The sequence below is a fragment of the Maniola jurtina genome, chromosome 2, assembly GCF_905333055.1.
Source record: "Maniola jurtina chromosome 2, ilManJurt1.1, whole genome shotgun sequence".
Classification (NCBI taxonomy): Eukaryota; Metazoa; Arthropoda; class Insecta; order Lepidoptera; family Nymphalidae; genus Maniola; species Maniola jurtina.
This window is the reverse complement of record NC_060030.1, coordinates 4,373,453-4,386,226: the sequence shown is the minus strand read 5'-3', so window position 1 is coordinate 4,386,226 and position 12,774 is coordinate 4,373,453.

Here is a 12,774-nt window from a genome sequence, read left to right as displayed (position 1 = left end):
AGGTAGGTACTTGAGCATTTTTTTCTATTTCTTACCGGTCAATTACGTGATTTAATAACAAAAGACTTTTAATTAACTAAGTATTATAGCAATAAGTAAGTATAATATAGTAAGTATTTAGGTTTTTAAAATCATGTGAAAACTAATTACTTATTTTAAAATTAATCGTAGTAGGTATGTATCTAAAGTAAGTAAATATCTAGTGGGAACTTTTTGATTTTCCGGAATATAAAGATGCCTTTGTCGCTTTCCGGGTCTACAGTTGAAGACCTGGAAAGCGACAAAGGCATCCATCCATGCAAAAAATCAGGTCAATCCCATGCTCCATGCGGTGGGATTGAAGGGCAAGCCAAGAAACAAACACACTTTCGTGTTTATAATATGGGTAGTGATTTTGAAAAGCCTCAGGAAAGTAGGAAAGTCATTAGTGTGAATGAGTGTAATATTTTATAATAAAATTCCACGTTCAATTTTATATTTGCACTCAATTTTATATTTCTCAAATTTATATAAACACAAGTTTAAAACATCTACTAAAAGTATGCTCCTGGAAAAAGCATATTATACAATCGAAGATTATGTAAATGATAAAAAGCATGGATTTGACTTGCTCCAGCAATGCGCGGGGCTGCAATTGCTTGTATGGTATGGCATAATATTATTGTAAATTGAACACTTGAAAAGAGCAGCCGCCGAGTTTATTGCTGGTTCTTCCCGGTAGGAACGTCATTCGGAACCAGTGGTTAATTATTTTGACGATTCAAAAGCACTTGTAAAAGTTTACTTGAATAAAAATATATTCTATTCTATTCTACTCTATGACTTAGCCGTTAGCATTGAAATAAATGTAGATATATCGACGTCGTTGGGGGCGAGGCATAGCGCCCTAATGTGATTGACGCTCCGACATTTTACGCACGAAGCTTTTTTGCTCCGTTTACGCCTGAAAGTAACGTTACAGTGTTAAGCTCCTAAAAATATAAGAATACTTTTATTTTTCGTAATACTTACTAGTATTATGTAAAGAAAGAAAATAATCCTTACATCTGTCTTTGATGCCCGCGACTTTGCATGGATTTAGATGTTTAAAAAATCTCTTGGGAACTCTTTGATTTTTCCGGGTAAAAAGTACCTATGCAGGTGTAGATCCTTCGGGATGCAAACTATCTGTGTGCCCCTTTGAAATTGGTTTAGAGGATATAGGCAGACAGATAGACACACTTTTGCACTTATAATATCAGTGTGGATATGGTGGAAATTTTAATATTATGCTATGTCTAAAGTGGGTACCCTAAAGGAATATCTAAACAAAGAGATAATATGAATTCTGTCCCTAGGACCGAGCCTCAAACAAGGCCTTCAACTCCACGCTTAAAATGCTTATTTTATTAAATAAGACTAAATATCTACCAAGTGTAAAGCTAACTACGTTGTTTTACTGATTTACACGTTTAGGTACTATTTACTTAGTATGTCAACTTTCACGATAATTGATCCTACAAAACAGCTAAACAGTATCTTTTGATCTTTGTGCGCTTTGTGCGGGCTATGTCTTTTGCAGTGATTTTCTCATACTAATTGGCAGTGGATTGGTGGCTTATAGTCTGCAGTTATAATATATTTGGCTATGATTCCAGGAAGAAAGAAATAAGTTTTTCGCTAGATCGTAATGTACTTAGGAGGCAGGATGTTAATACGATAATACATAATTACGACTTTGATGTCAGATAGATAGTTTGAGCTTAGCAGGATTTTTGATTTCCATTTTAATTCACATTTCTATAACCTGCACCTATCCAGAACTTTATGGTTCCATTCATTTTCTTGATATGTATTTATAAAAATGCCAGTAAATAGATCCAAATCTTTGCTTTCATAAAAACATCAATAAAATCAGAATCGGAAATTTTATTGGTAAAAATCCAAGAGCTCTCGCAAAAGCGCAAATACAGCGATATTTATTTAAAGAGCTTTTCGTTATCTCTACGTCTCTGCTTCAATTTGTTTCTCGGAAATTGACTCGTAGCGTTTAACTCATCTTTATTCACTTGCGTCTATTTCTCGAAATCTCCAGTCAAGTCAATAATAATTGAATTTTGCGTTATTTGGCTACCATAAAATTGGAGCCGTGGCGTCGCGTCGTCCACGACAACTTTGGTACCTTAAAAGTTAAACGTACAGTTGTAAGGATACATTTATTCAGTAAGTAGGAATAGTACGTACATTTTGAGATCTTACTCGCCATCATAGCTAAAAATTAATTCAAATATAAATCAATCTTAAAATTTAAAATTGTCTTACAGTTTGACAGAAAGTGAAGAAAATAACTGTTATTTCCATTTTTCCCCCTTTACATAAGTTACATTGTTTTCGACCAACAAATTTATTTTACCGTATTACTTGATGGACGACTCTATCTAAATACACAGATGGCAAGATTCCCTATTAAGTTCCTAAATTGAGTATTACTTGAGAAACAACTTAAGTAAACGGAATGTAATATATTATTCCATATTACATTCCGTTTTCTTTCAACAATTTCTTACTTTAGGAAAGTTTGATGAATACCCCTCGTTGAGAAGGGAGGTAAAAGTATTATAATTCAATAAATCTCGAGAAAATGACGCAGACTACGTATGAAAGGAACCCAGAATTCAAAGAAATTCTATTCACTGTTGGCACACAGTATCATATAAAAACCATCCATATAAAATGTATGACCCTAAATCGGAGTTCTAATAAGCTACCTTTCTCTTTTACCCTTTTTAAATATTAATAAGGTATCTTTCTAAAAAACTCCGACTGTTGTTGATGAGCAAGGCCTATTATTATATTATTATTACACTTCTTGGCAAAATAAAATTTTAAAGATTCATTATATTAAAGCATTTAAGCTAATTTGTTGTGCGTATATTATGTTTTAAGACGTAGTTTTATTCATGATTATAGTGATTGTAATTTCTATGGGTATTTATAAGTTAATACTTTTAATTAAATAATTTATAAGTTATTACCAATAGTGTTTTGAAAGATTGTGGGTTATTGTTAAAAATAAACTCTTGATTACGTACATTAAAAAGGTTTTGTTTTATTCTAGTATTATCTTCTATTAAGCCATTAATCTGTGCATACTTATAAAAAAAATCCATTTCTCCTAAGTCCTAAGTCTAAACACCTGCGACCTCGCTTGGATAACACAGAGTACTTGAACCTTCCTTACGACCCTTACCTACTCTATAACTCTCTTCACATAACAAAAGCTCTTAGGACAAAATGTACAGCTAATTTTTTTCTTCATAATATAATGCTTTTATCATAATAATATGACAAAAGCGTTGTAAGAATCCTATACCACATTTAGGTAGGATGAAAACATAGAGAAAAACATTCTATAGTCGTGTGTACCTCAGAAAAACGTTTAAATTAGGAAGCTCTAGAGTCTAGACCAACAAAAGTTTAGCTAAACGTGTCGAGTGTTTACTTATAACCCAGTAAGTAGGAATAGAAAAACAGTAAAATGTTCTTCGGTACTGACCAAGTACAGACATGGAAATATAAGCTTATTTATGTAGTTTGTTATTATTTTAATAAGTACCTAATAGATTTTTTACGACAACAAGAGATTCGAGCTTATAATATAAATTCAGGGACGTTCCGATCTATTCGTATATTACATTCTCAACATGCTATAAGGGCAGTTAACCACATCACCATAAGCTTAGGATAGCTTTCCCACGACACATATACCTATAGTATGATGACCTACCTGGTGCAGTGGTAAGCGCTGTGGTCTTATTAGTGGGAGGTCCCGGGTTCGATTCCCGGCAGGGGTTTGGTACTTTATAATTTCTAAATTTTTGGTCTGGTTTGGTGGGACGTTTCGGCCGTGGCTATTTACCACCCTACCGGCAAAACCGTACCGCCAAGCGATTTAGCGTTCCGGTACGACGCCGCCGTGTCGAAATCAAAAGTTAGCCCGCTTTCATCTTAGACTGCTTCGTCACTTACCACCAGGTGAGATTGCAGTCAAGGGCTAACTTGTATTTGAAATTTTTAAAAGGTTTGGGATTTACCCAGGATAAAATGGTATATTTAAAAGTCTTTACTGATCGCGCAGCTGCTTGTGATATATCCCCCTAAGCTCGTACAAGGACAAGACGGTGGTGGGTCACGGCATGGCGTGGGAGGCGGCGCCGCTTTGTCGGGTCACCCCTCTTTATTGCTAGGAATATACTTGATTGTGACGATGCGATATATTAAGTCTTTTTTATAGAGCTATAGAACCTTTTAAGCCTTGCACATCGCTAACATTACAAAGCTTTAATACATGAAGTTGTAGTGTCAAGTTTTATAAGAAAACTAGCTGATGCCCGCGACTTCGTCTGCGTTGATTAAGGTTTTTAAAAATCCCGTTGGAACTGTCTGGTTTTCCGGAAAAAAGACCCATGCAAAAAATCACGTTGATCCATTGCTTCTTTGCGACGTGATTGAAGGACAAACCAATAAATTAAACAAACACACTTTCGTATTTATAATATGGGCAAGTAATAACGAGTCCCAGTTTTAGGTGACCTACCTACTTATCGCATGCTTTTGGAACTTTTGGGACGTATAATTTGTATAAATGGTGACGGGTTACCACATGAGTAGGTGATGTTACTGCGGACTGTTGTTGTTACTTGTAACTGTTGACTACTTACCTATTTAACCCCCGCCCCTATAAAGAGGGGTGTTATAAGTTTGACGTGTGTATCTGTGTATCTGTGTGTCTGTGTATCTGTGTATCTGTCTGTGGCATCGTAGCGCCTAAACGAATGAACTGATTTTAATTTAGTTTTTTTTGTTTGAAAGGTGGCTTGATCGAGAGTGTTCTTAGCTATAATCTAAAAAAATTGGTTTAGCCGTTTAAGAGTTATCAGCTCTTTTCTAGTTTTCTTGTAGAAAAGAAGGTTAGATAACCGTTAGGTTCATAATATTATGTCAATAGACAAATGTCAAGCTGTCAAGATGGACGTTGCCTAAATACATAATTATTTATTTGAAAATGATGTTTTGGAAAACTCAGATACTTTGGATCGTCGGGGGTGTTATAAATTTTTAATTTACACTTGTTTACGTCCGAAATTAATCTATCGATATTAGTTACCTACTTAGCAACGTTGTTATTTGTCTATGGTTTTTTAACAAATAACAAGTAACTTACCGACAGTTTAAACCGAGAATAGATTATTTTATTATTAATTTTGGCCATTAGATAACATGATGGATAATTACATTTACCTGCGGCTTTGTAGGTAAAATAAGTAGGTACTGGATCAAATAGGCTTTTCTTTATCATATTGCTGAAAGCAAACACTTTTATCGATGCTAGCAAAGCAATCGGAAAAACAGTATATTGACTTCGCAATTCCGCATATTTTATGTAAGAGGGGAAACTGTTAACCAGGTCAAGTTCGCATTCCTACTGTGTTTGTTCCAAAAGCTATGTACAATGTACATGAATTGAATATGAATGTGTCGAATTTTTACATAGCGAGTAGTGAATGTGGTGATCTTATTTTTATGAAAGATCTCAAATAAATTGTTATACAATATTTTCTAAGCCTACTTACTTTCACTAAAAGTAACCTATATATTTATATTAGCAATCCTTCCTTTCGTAGAGCTGGGGAACCTTTCTAATAAATAATAATGGACTTTCAGTTTCAAACAGGCTATTTATTATAATATACACTGATTTATCCCGCTTGGTGACTGGTCGCGTCTGCCTCACAATACCCAAAGCATATTCCGTAGGTAGGTCCTTTTTGAACTAATGAATGATTTATTTAGGAAAAATGCAAAAATGCGGTAAAGTGTAATTAATTGATGCAATAAAAAGCAGCCTTTTAGCATTATACATTTTATACTGAGATTGTAGTTATAAAAAAGTTTAATAGTATTCAATTTTTCTTTGAGAAGAAATGTTTAGCAATAAGAATTAAGAACTTAAGGTAGGTATGCCAGATAATCAAAAAGACTACCTAACTTATCAATCTTGCAAGCTTTATCTAGCTTAGAGTAATATCAATGCTGCCAGGACAGGGCTTAGTCCGCAATGAATATATTAATATCGGTAAGCTTAGGCAGAAAAGAAATAATACCTATTTACTACGTTTTATTGTGTTTTATGTAAGGACTTAAACAAAGCGCTGATAGTCTAGCAAATAATGCAATCCTAGCAAGGCCGAGGTAGCAAGTAACACCCTACATAACGGCAAAGCAGAACTTCCAAACGATTTTAGCGTTAGATGTTCGTAAAGAAATCAATTATGAGTATGATAAAACTGCCATACCCTACCCTTCAAGGTTAGCTTTTTCCATCCTAAGCATCACCAAGTGAGACAAGTACCTATCTACTGCTCATCGAATCAAAATAAAATAATACAAGTGTAAATTAAAAATTTATAACATCCCCGACAAGTGAAGGTTACAGTAACTAGAAAAGAGCTGATAACTTTCAAACGGCTGAACCGATTTTCTTGGATTACAGCTAAGAACACTCTTGATCAAGCCACCTTTCAAACAAAAAAAAAACTAATATAAATCGCTTCATTACTTTAGGGGAGCTACGATGCCACAGACAGACACACAGATACACACGTCAAACTTATAACACCCCTCTTTTTGGGTCGGGGGTTAAAAACAGCCCATTTTGGTAGCCAATAGGTATATACAAGCAGTAAAGGAGATACGAATTGATTTTATTTTCAGCCTACTCATTTGCCTCTATTAACTGGCGCCCGACGTTCGGGCTTGGATACAAAGTTTCCCATTCCACGTTAAATAGCTTCTGAGCTGGGAACTTTTCTTTCATTAGCGAGGCTACGACGTAAATATGGGTGTGATTTTATAGCATCATTGCCTGAGCAGAAATATTTTCCCAAATCGTAAAATAAAAAGGGAGTAGGTACTGAATTTTTGGCAGGCTTGCACCTGAGAAGTCTATCATCACCATTATCCAATAGACGTCAACTGCTGGAAATAGATCTCTTGTAGGGACTTCCACGCGCCACAGTCTCGCGCTGCCTTGATCCAGCGGCTCCCTGCGACTGATGTCATGTCATCCCTGATGTCATCCATCCACCTATTAGAGGTTTTTCCTACATTGCGGCTTTCGGTGCGAGGTCGCCATTTTAGTGCCTTGGGACCCCAATGTCTAACAAATTCAAATCTATACATATAATAAAATTGTAGAAAAGTGGTGTCTGTACAATGGAAATATATAAAAAAAAAGTAGCAGGGGTTGTTATTATATCGGTGCCGAACCCGAAATTGTAATTAATTTTTTTTTGTCTGTTTGTCTGTTTGTCTGTGTGTTTGTGCACGCTAATATCAGAAACGGCTTATTCGATTTAGATACGGTTTTCTTTAATATATTGTAGTAAACTTCACTTTACATTTAGTGTTTATTTCATGTCAATCGGTTCATAAATAAAAAAGTTATGTCAATTTAAAGAATCACGGCGAACATTTTTAACGTACAGAGTACGTAATACACGCCTCGCGCCCCGAAAAGTCACTATTCCACGCGAACGAAGTCGCGGGCACAGCTAGTTCAAAATATTTTTATTCAATTAGACTTTTAAAAGTTCTTTTAAATCGTCAAAAGCATCTACCACTGGTTCGGAATGCCATTCCTACCGAGAAGAACCAGCAAGAAACTCGGCGCACCCAACCCGCTGACCTAATATGTCAAATCAAATCATAAATGAGGAGATTCGTAGGAGGACCAGAGAGAGATGTATACTGTATAGTATATAAGACTGTATACTGTATAAAAATATAAGTAGAACATAAAAGGAAAATGAGCCAAACTATCTACTCTTACTTAAGTTTGTGAAGATTTTAGGGTTCCGTACTTACCTCAAAAGGAAAAACGGAACCCTTATAGAATCACTTTGCTGTCTGTCTGTCTGTCTGTCCGTCTGTCCGTCTGTCTTATTGCACAAATAAAGGACAAAATCTGAAAACCGAGAATTTGTGGTTACATCACAAAAAAAAAAGTGTTTCAATTTTCTAATTAAGATATAGTATACCAAGTGGGGTATCATATGAAAGGACTTTACATGTACAATGTACATTCTAAAATTGATTTTTATTAATTTACTAGCTGTGCCCGCGACTTCGTTCGCGTGGAATAGTGACTTTTCGCGCTTTATATAGCCACGGACGCTCAGGCGCGAGGCGCCGTGATTCTTTAAATTAACATAACTTTTTTATTTATGAACCGATTGACATGAAATAAACACTAAATCCTAAGTGAAGCTTACTACAATATATTAGTGAAAACCGTATCTAAATCGAATAAGCCGTTTCTGAGATTAGCGTGCACAAACACACAGACAAACAGACAAAAAAAAATTAATTACAATTTCGGGTTCGGCATCGATATAATAACAACCCCTGCTACTTTTTTTTTATATATTTCCATTGTACGGACACCACTTTTCTACAATTTTATTATTAATTTATATGCATAATAGTTTTTGATTTACTTACTTATCGTACAAAATGTCGGAAAAAATACCTGAGTACCTTCGGTGCGCGAGTCTGACTCGCATTTGGCCGGTTTTGTCCGCGACAGGTTGAGATGGCAATCGGGGTATAATGAGTGGGGAACGCCCCGCACACCCACACGTCACTCGTACTCGCCCGCATCGGGTTAGCGCGGGGGCTGTGCGGGTATGCTGGGCGTTCCCTCCCCGATAGCCATTTCGACCTGTCGCGTACTATACAAATATGTGCAGATAGGTACTTATGCCCTATTACCTAGCAGTCTGCTTACATAAATGGGATAAATTATTCTGAAATCTCGTCGTAATCAGCGAAGCAATTATAGTAACAACTCAGCGCTAATTTCCGTTACACATTCGCCAATATTTCGTACAATTCACACAACACCACCCCCTTCTCTCTGCTCACCCGCCACCTTTTTAATTAACGCGATGTATCTACATCCTTAATTAAATACATGTGCATCCCCGTCGACTGATATTAATTTACATTTCAAAGTGATATTGTCCACTCGCGGTAAGCTAGGTACCTACCTGCTGAAAATATCCCTCGCGTTGACCTCGTTATGTCACCATATGTACCTAGTTGTCGTACACCGAAAAAAATGCTATTTACCTACTATAAAATTATGAACAGAAGTGGATAAAAACGAATATTTTTTTACTAGGCCACAGTGCCATACCATACATAAGTAGGTACGGACAAAATTCCGAATTCTGTAGATATCACATAGTGAAGCGTATCTTTCTTTATAGCCCAACTAGCTGATACCCGCGACTTCGTTCGCGTGGATGTAGATTTTTTAAAATTCCCGTGGGAACTCTTTGATTTTCCGGGATAAAAAGTAGCCTATGTGCTAATCCAGGGTATAATCTATCTCCATTCTGAATTTGAGCCCAATCCGTCCAGTAGTTTTTGCGTGAAGGAGTAACAAACATACACACACACACACACACACACACACACACACACACACACACACACACACACACACACATACAAACTTTCTCCTTTATAATATTATAGTGTGAAGTGTGATTTGCGATACGCAACTGCCGTACCTTTTTTTGATTACATTACGTTCCGTCCGTACGGAAGAAAGTCCGTTCTTTTCTACGACTCGGAGTTAGACAAGTAGCCTGCAGAACGTGTATCGTGCTGGGCTGTGTGCTGTGTGGTTGAATGAGTAAACGGTCCATAGAAATATTATGTAATAGTGCTCGAAATCGTATTGGTGGCTCATGCAAAAACACCATTAGTGTGATTATCGAACAAAGAACTCAGTATTGATTCGAAAGAAATCCTGGATTTCTAAATTTCAAGTTTTAGAGAACCTGGGGTCTTGGATTCTACAACTAACCACTACTGTCTTAGTGGTAAAAAAACACGCGACATTTCACCGCAGTCAATTGCCTCATCTGGCGACAGAAGGGCTGGCTCATTTTTATCCGACTTCAAAAAAGGAGGAGTTTTTCTATTCGGCTGTATGTTTGTTCTTCGCACAAAGGAACAGCCTAGCCACGTAGCTGTCTAGCGCGGAAATGCAGCCAGTATTATTGGCACCATTCCACGCAGGCACGATTTGTAAGGTAATAAGATAGTTATAAGTTTTATTGTAACATTTTAAATTAAAAAAAAATTGGATGCATATTTATATGCCTAACCACTGAATTAAAAAACTTTTTTTTAATTTATATACAGGTTAGCCCTTGAGTACTATCTCACCTGGTGGTCAGTGATGATGCAGTCTAAGATGGAAGCGGACTAGAAGTGGTATCGCAATTTTTATTAAACCCAATACCCTTTTGGTTTCTACACGGCATCTTATATATTCCATCGTCAACGTAACACGAGTATACTTAACTGTCTCTCGTAAGCAAAGTCGCCTCGGCGTCCCTCATGAAGTATTTAAACCCAGTTACCACGAAGGATGAATTAAGCATGCCGGTAATATTATCACGTCGTTAGTATTACCACTTTTGCGAGTTTGTCGGGATTAATTTTATTTTTTAAATATAATTCGGAGTCATAGTCGGTATATACAAGGATGACTCATTATCATCAAGGTTATCTCATTGCCGGCCCACTACTGAGCATGGTAGTTTACTTTCTGTTCCGGAAAAACAAAGAGTTCCCACAAAAAACATTATAAGTACGTGGGCAAAATCATGGGCGCATATTTGGTACAGAGATAACTTGCACCCTGGAGACGGGCATATAGGCGTTTTTATCCCAGAAAATCAAAGAGTTTACATGGGATTTAAAATTAAATTAAATACAGGCGGACAAAGTTGTGGGCTTCATCATCTTTAACTACTAATTACCTACAATATATTACATAATTTAACATTTTTACTACACTGTCTATCGATATCATAATGAAACCTACCATTTTTTTTAAATAGTGAATCACGAGCCAGCCATTTTATGAAGAAATGTATTGAAAAAAAATTAAAATAGACACCTGTTTAGTGTTTATCCGTATTTTATAGAATATACTTTGGAAAGTGTGCTCAGGTACTTCACAAAGTTTTTCTACCACAGAACATCGAGAATTCGTGAACGCTGGCACCCTGATGTGGTCGACATCTAATCTACTTGTATGAAGCATTCTGCTCAATGTTTCTGATACGAACCGCTAGGGTGGGAAGTGGAATGCCCTTTGGGCTGTCTGTGTTTCCTGCCAAGTACCTATAACTTGAATACCTTCAAGCCAAGAGTGAATAGGCATCTTCTAGGCAACCGCGCTCAAACCTACACCTCATCATGGCTCTGTTTCTCAGGCAATGATTGTCGTCAAGCGCAAGCCTATCTCACAATAAAAAAAACATGGTCTCCCTACGGGCAGGTAGCGGGTGGCGTGATCCGGGGGTGGGAACTTGCACCTGGCTCCTCTTTACTTCTACATGAGCAACTGTTTGCTAGTAGTGCCCCCTGGCGATGCTTGTTTTTTAATTCACATACTTACATACAAATAAACGCAAAAGTGCGTCTGTATATCTGCCTATATGTCTGCTTTTCATGGCTCATCACGTAAACTGATTTAGATGAAATTTGGTACAGAGATAACTCACATCCCAGAGAAGGACTAAGCTACTTTTTATCGCAGAAAAATCAAAGTTTCCACGAGTTTTAAAAAAACAAAACTCACGCGGACGAAATCGCGGGCATCATCTATATCTATATATATATACATATAATAAAATTGTAGAAAAGTGGTGTCTGTACAATGGAAATATATAAAAAAAAAGTAGCAGGGGTTGTTATTATATCGATGCCGAACCCGAAATTGTAATTAATTTTTTTTTGTCTGTTTGCCTGTTTGTCTGTACTTTGTCTGTTTGTCTGTGTGTTTGTGCACGCTAATCTCAGAAACGGCTTATTCGATTTAAATACGGTTTTCACTAATATATTGTAGTAAGCTTCACTTAGCATTTAGTGTTTATTTCATGTCAATCGGTTCATAAATAAAAAAGTTATGTCAATTTAAAGAATCACGCGCGTCTGAGCGTCCGTGGCTATAATATAAAGCGCGGTCACTATTCCACGCGAACGAAGTCGCGGGCACAGCTAGTATAGTATAAAATTATATCTGCGTAAGAAATTTATATGCTGATTAGGTGTAACTTTATATTTATAAATCCAATACTATAGTATGGCAATATTAAATCCCATAGAGTATGTTTTGATTGTTTACGTTTTAAGATAAGTCTATAAATCTAGTACCATGGGACCTATTCCACGTATTCATGCACCTTACTCACAACCTGCACGGGGAAGCTGGAAGAAATCTCTGTTTAGAGATAAGTATTTCCTTTGTACATAGCTTAATTTATCTTAACTTTGTAACTACAATTTTGGTACATGAAAATAAATATATATATATATATATATATATATATATATATATATATATATATATATATATAAGTAATAATATGTTAATTAGGTATGGTTTAAAATGTGTTTAAGTTTATTGGTTGAAAACTGCGGTATTGGTGCTGGTTACAAACAACAAGTGTACCTAAATAAAAAATTTGAGCACCCCTGACATACGGAAGGAATGTAGGTACCTATCGCACTAGGCCACCACCGTCCTGTTCCAAGGTCAGACCTTGATCAATCAATAGTGTCTACCAATTACTCGTCAAGACAAATCCAAAGGGTACCAACATGGTGGACCTATGATCACCTAATTAGAGTATCGACTAATTTGTG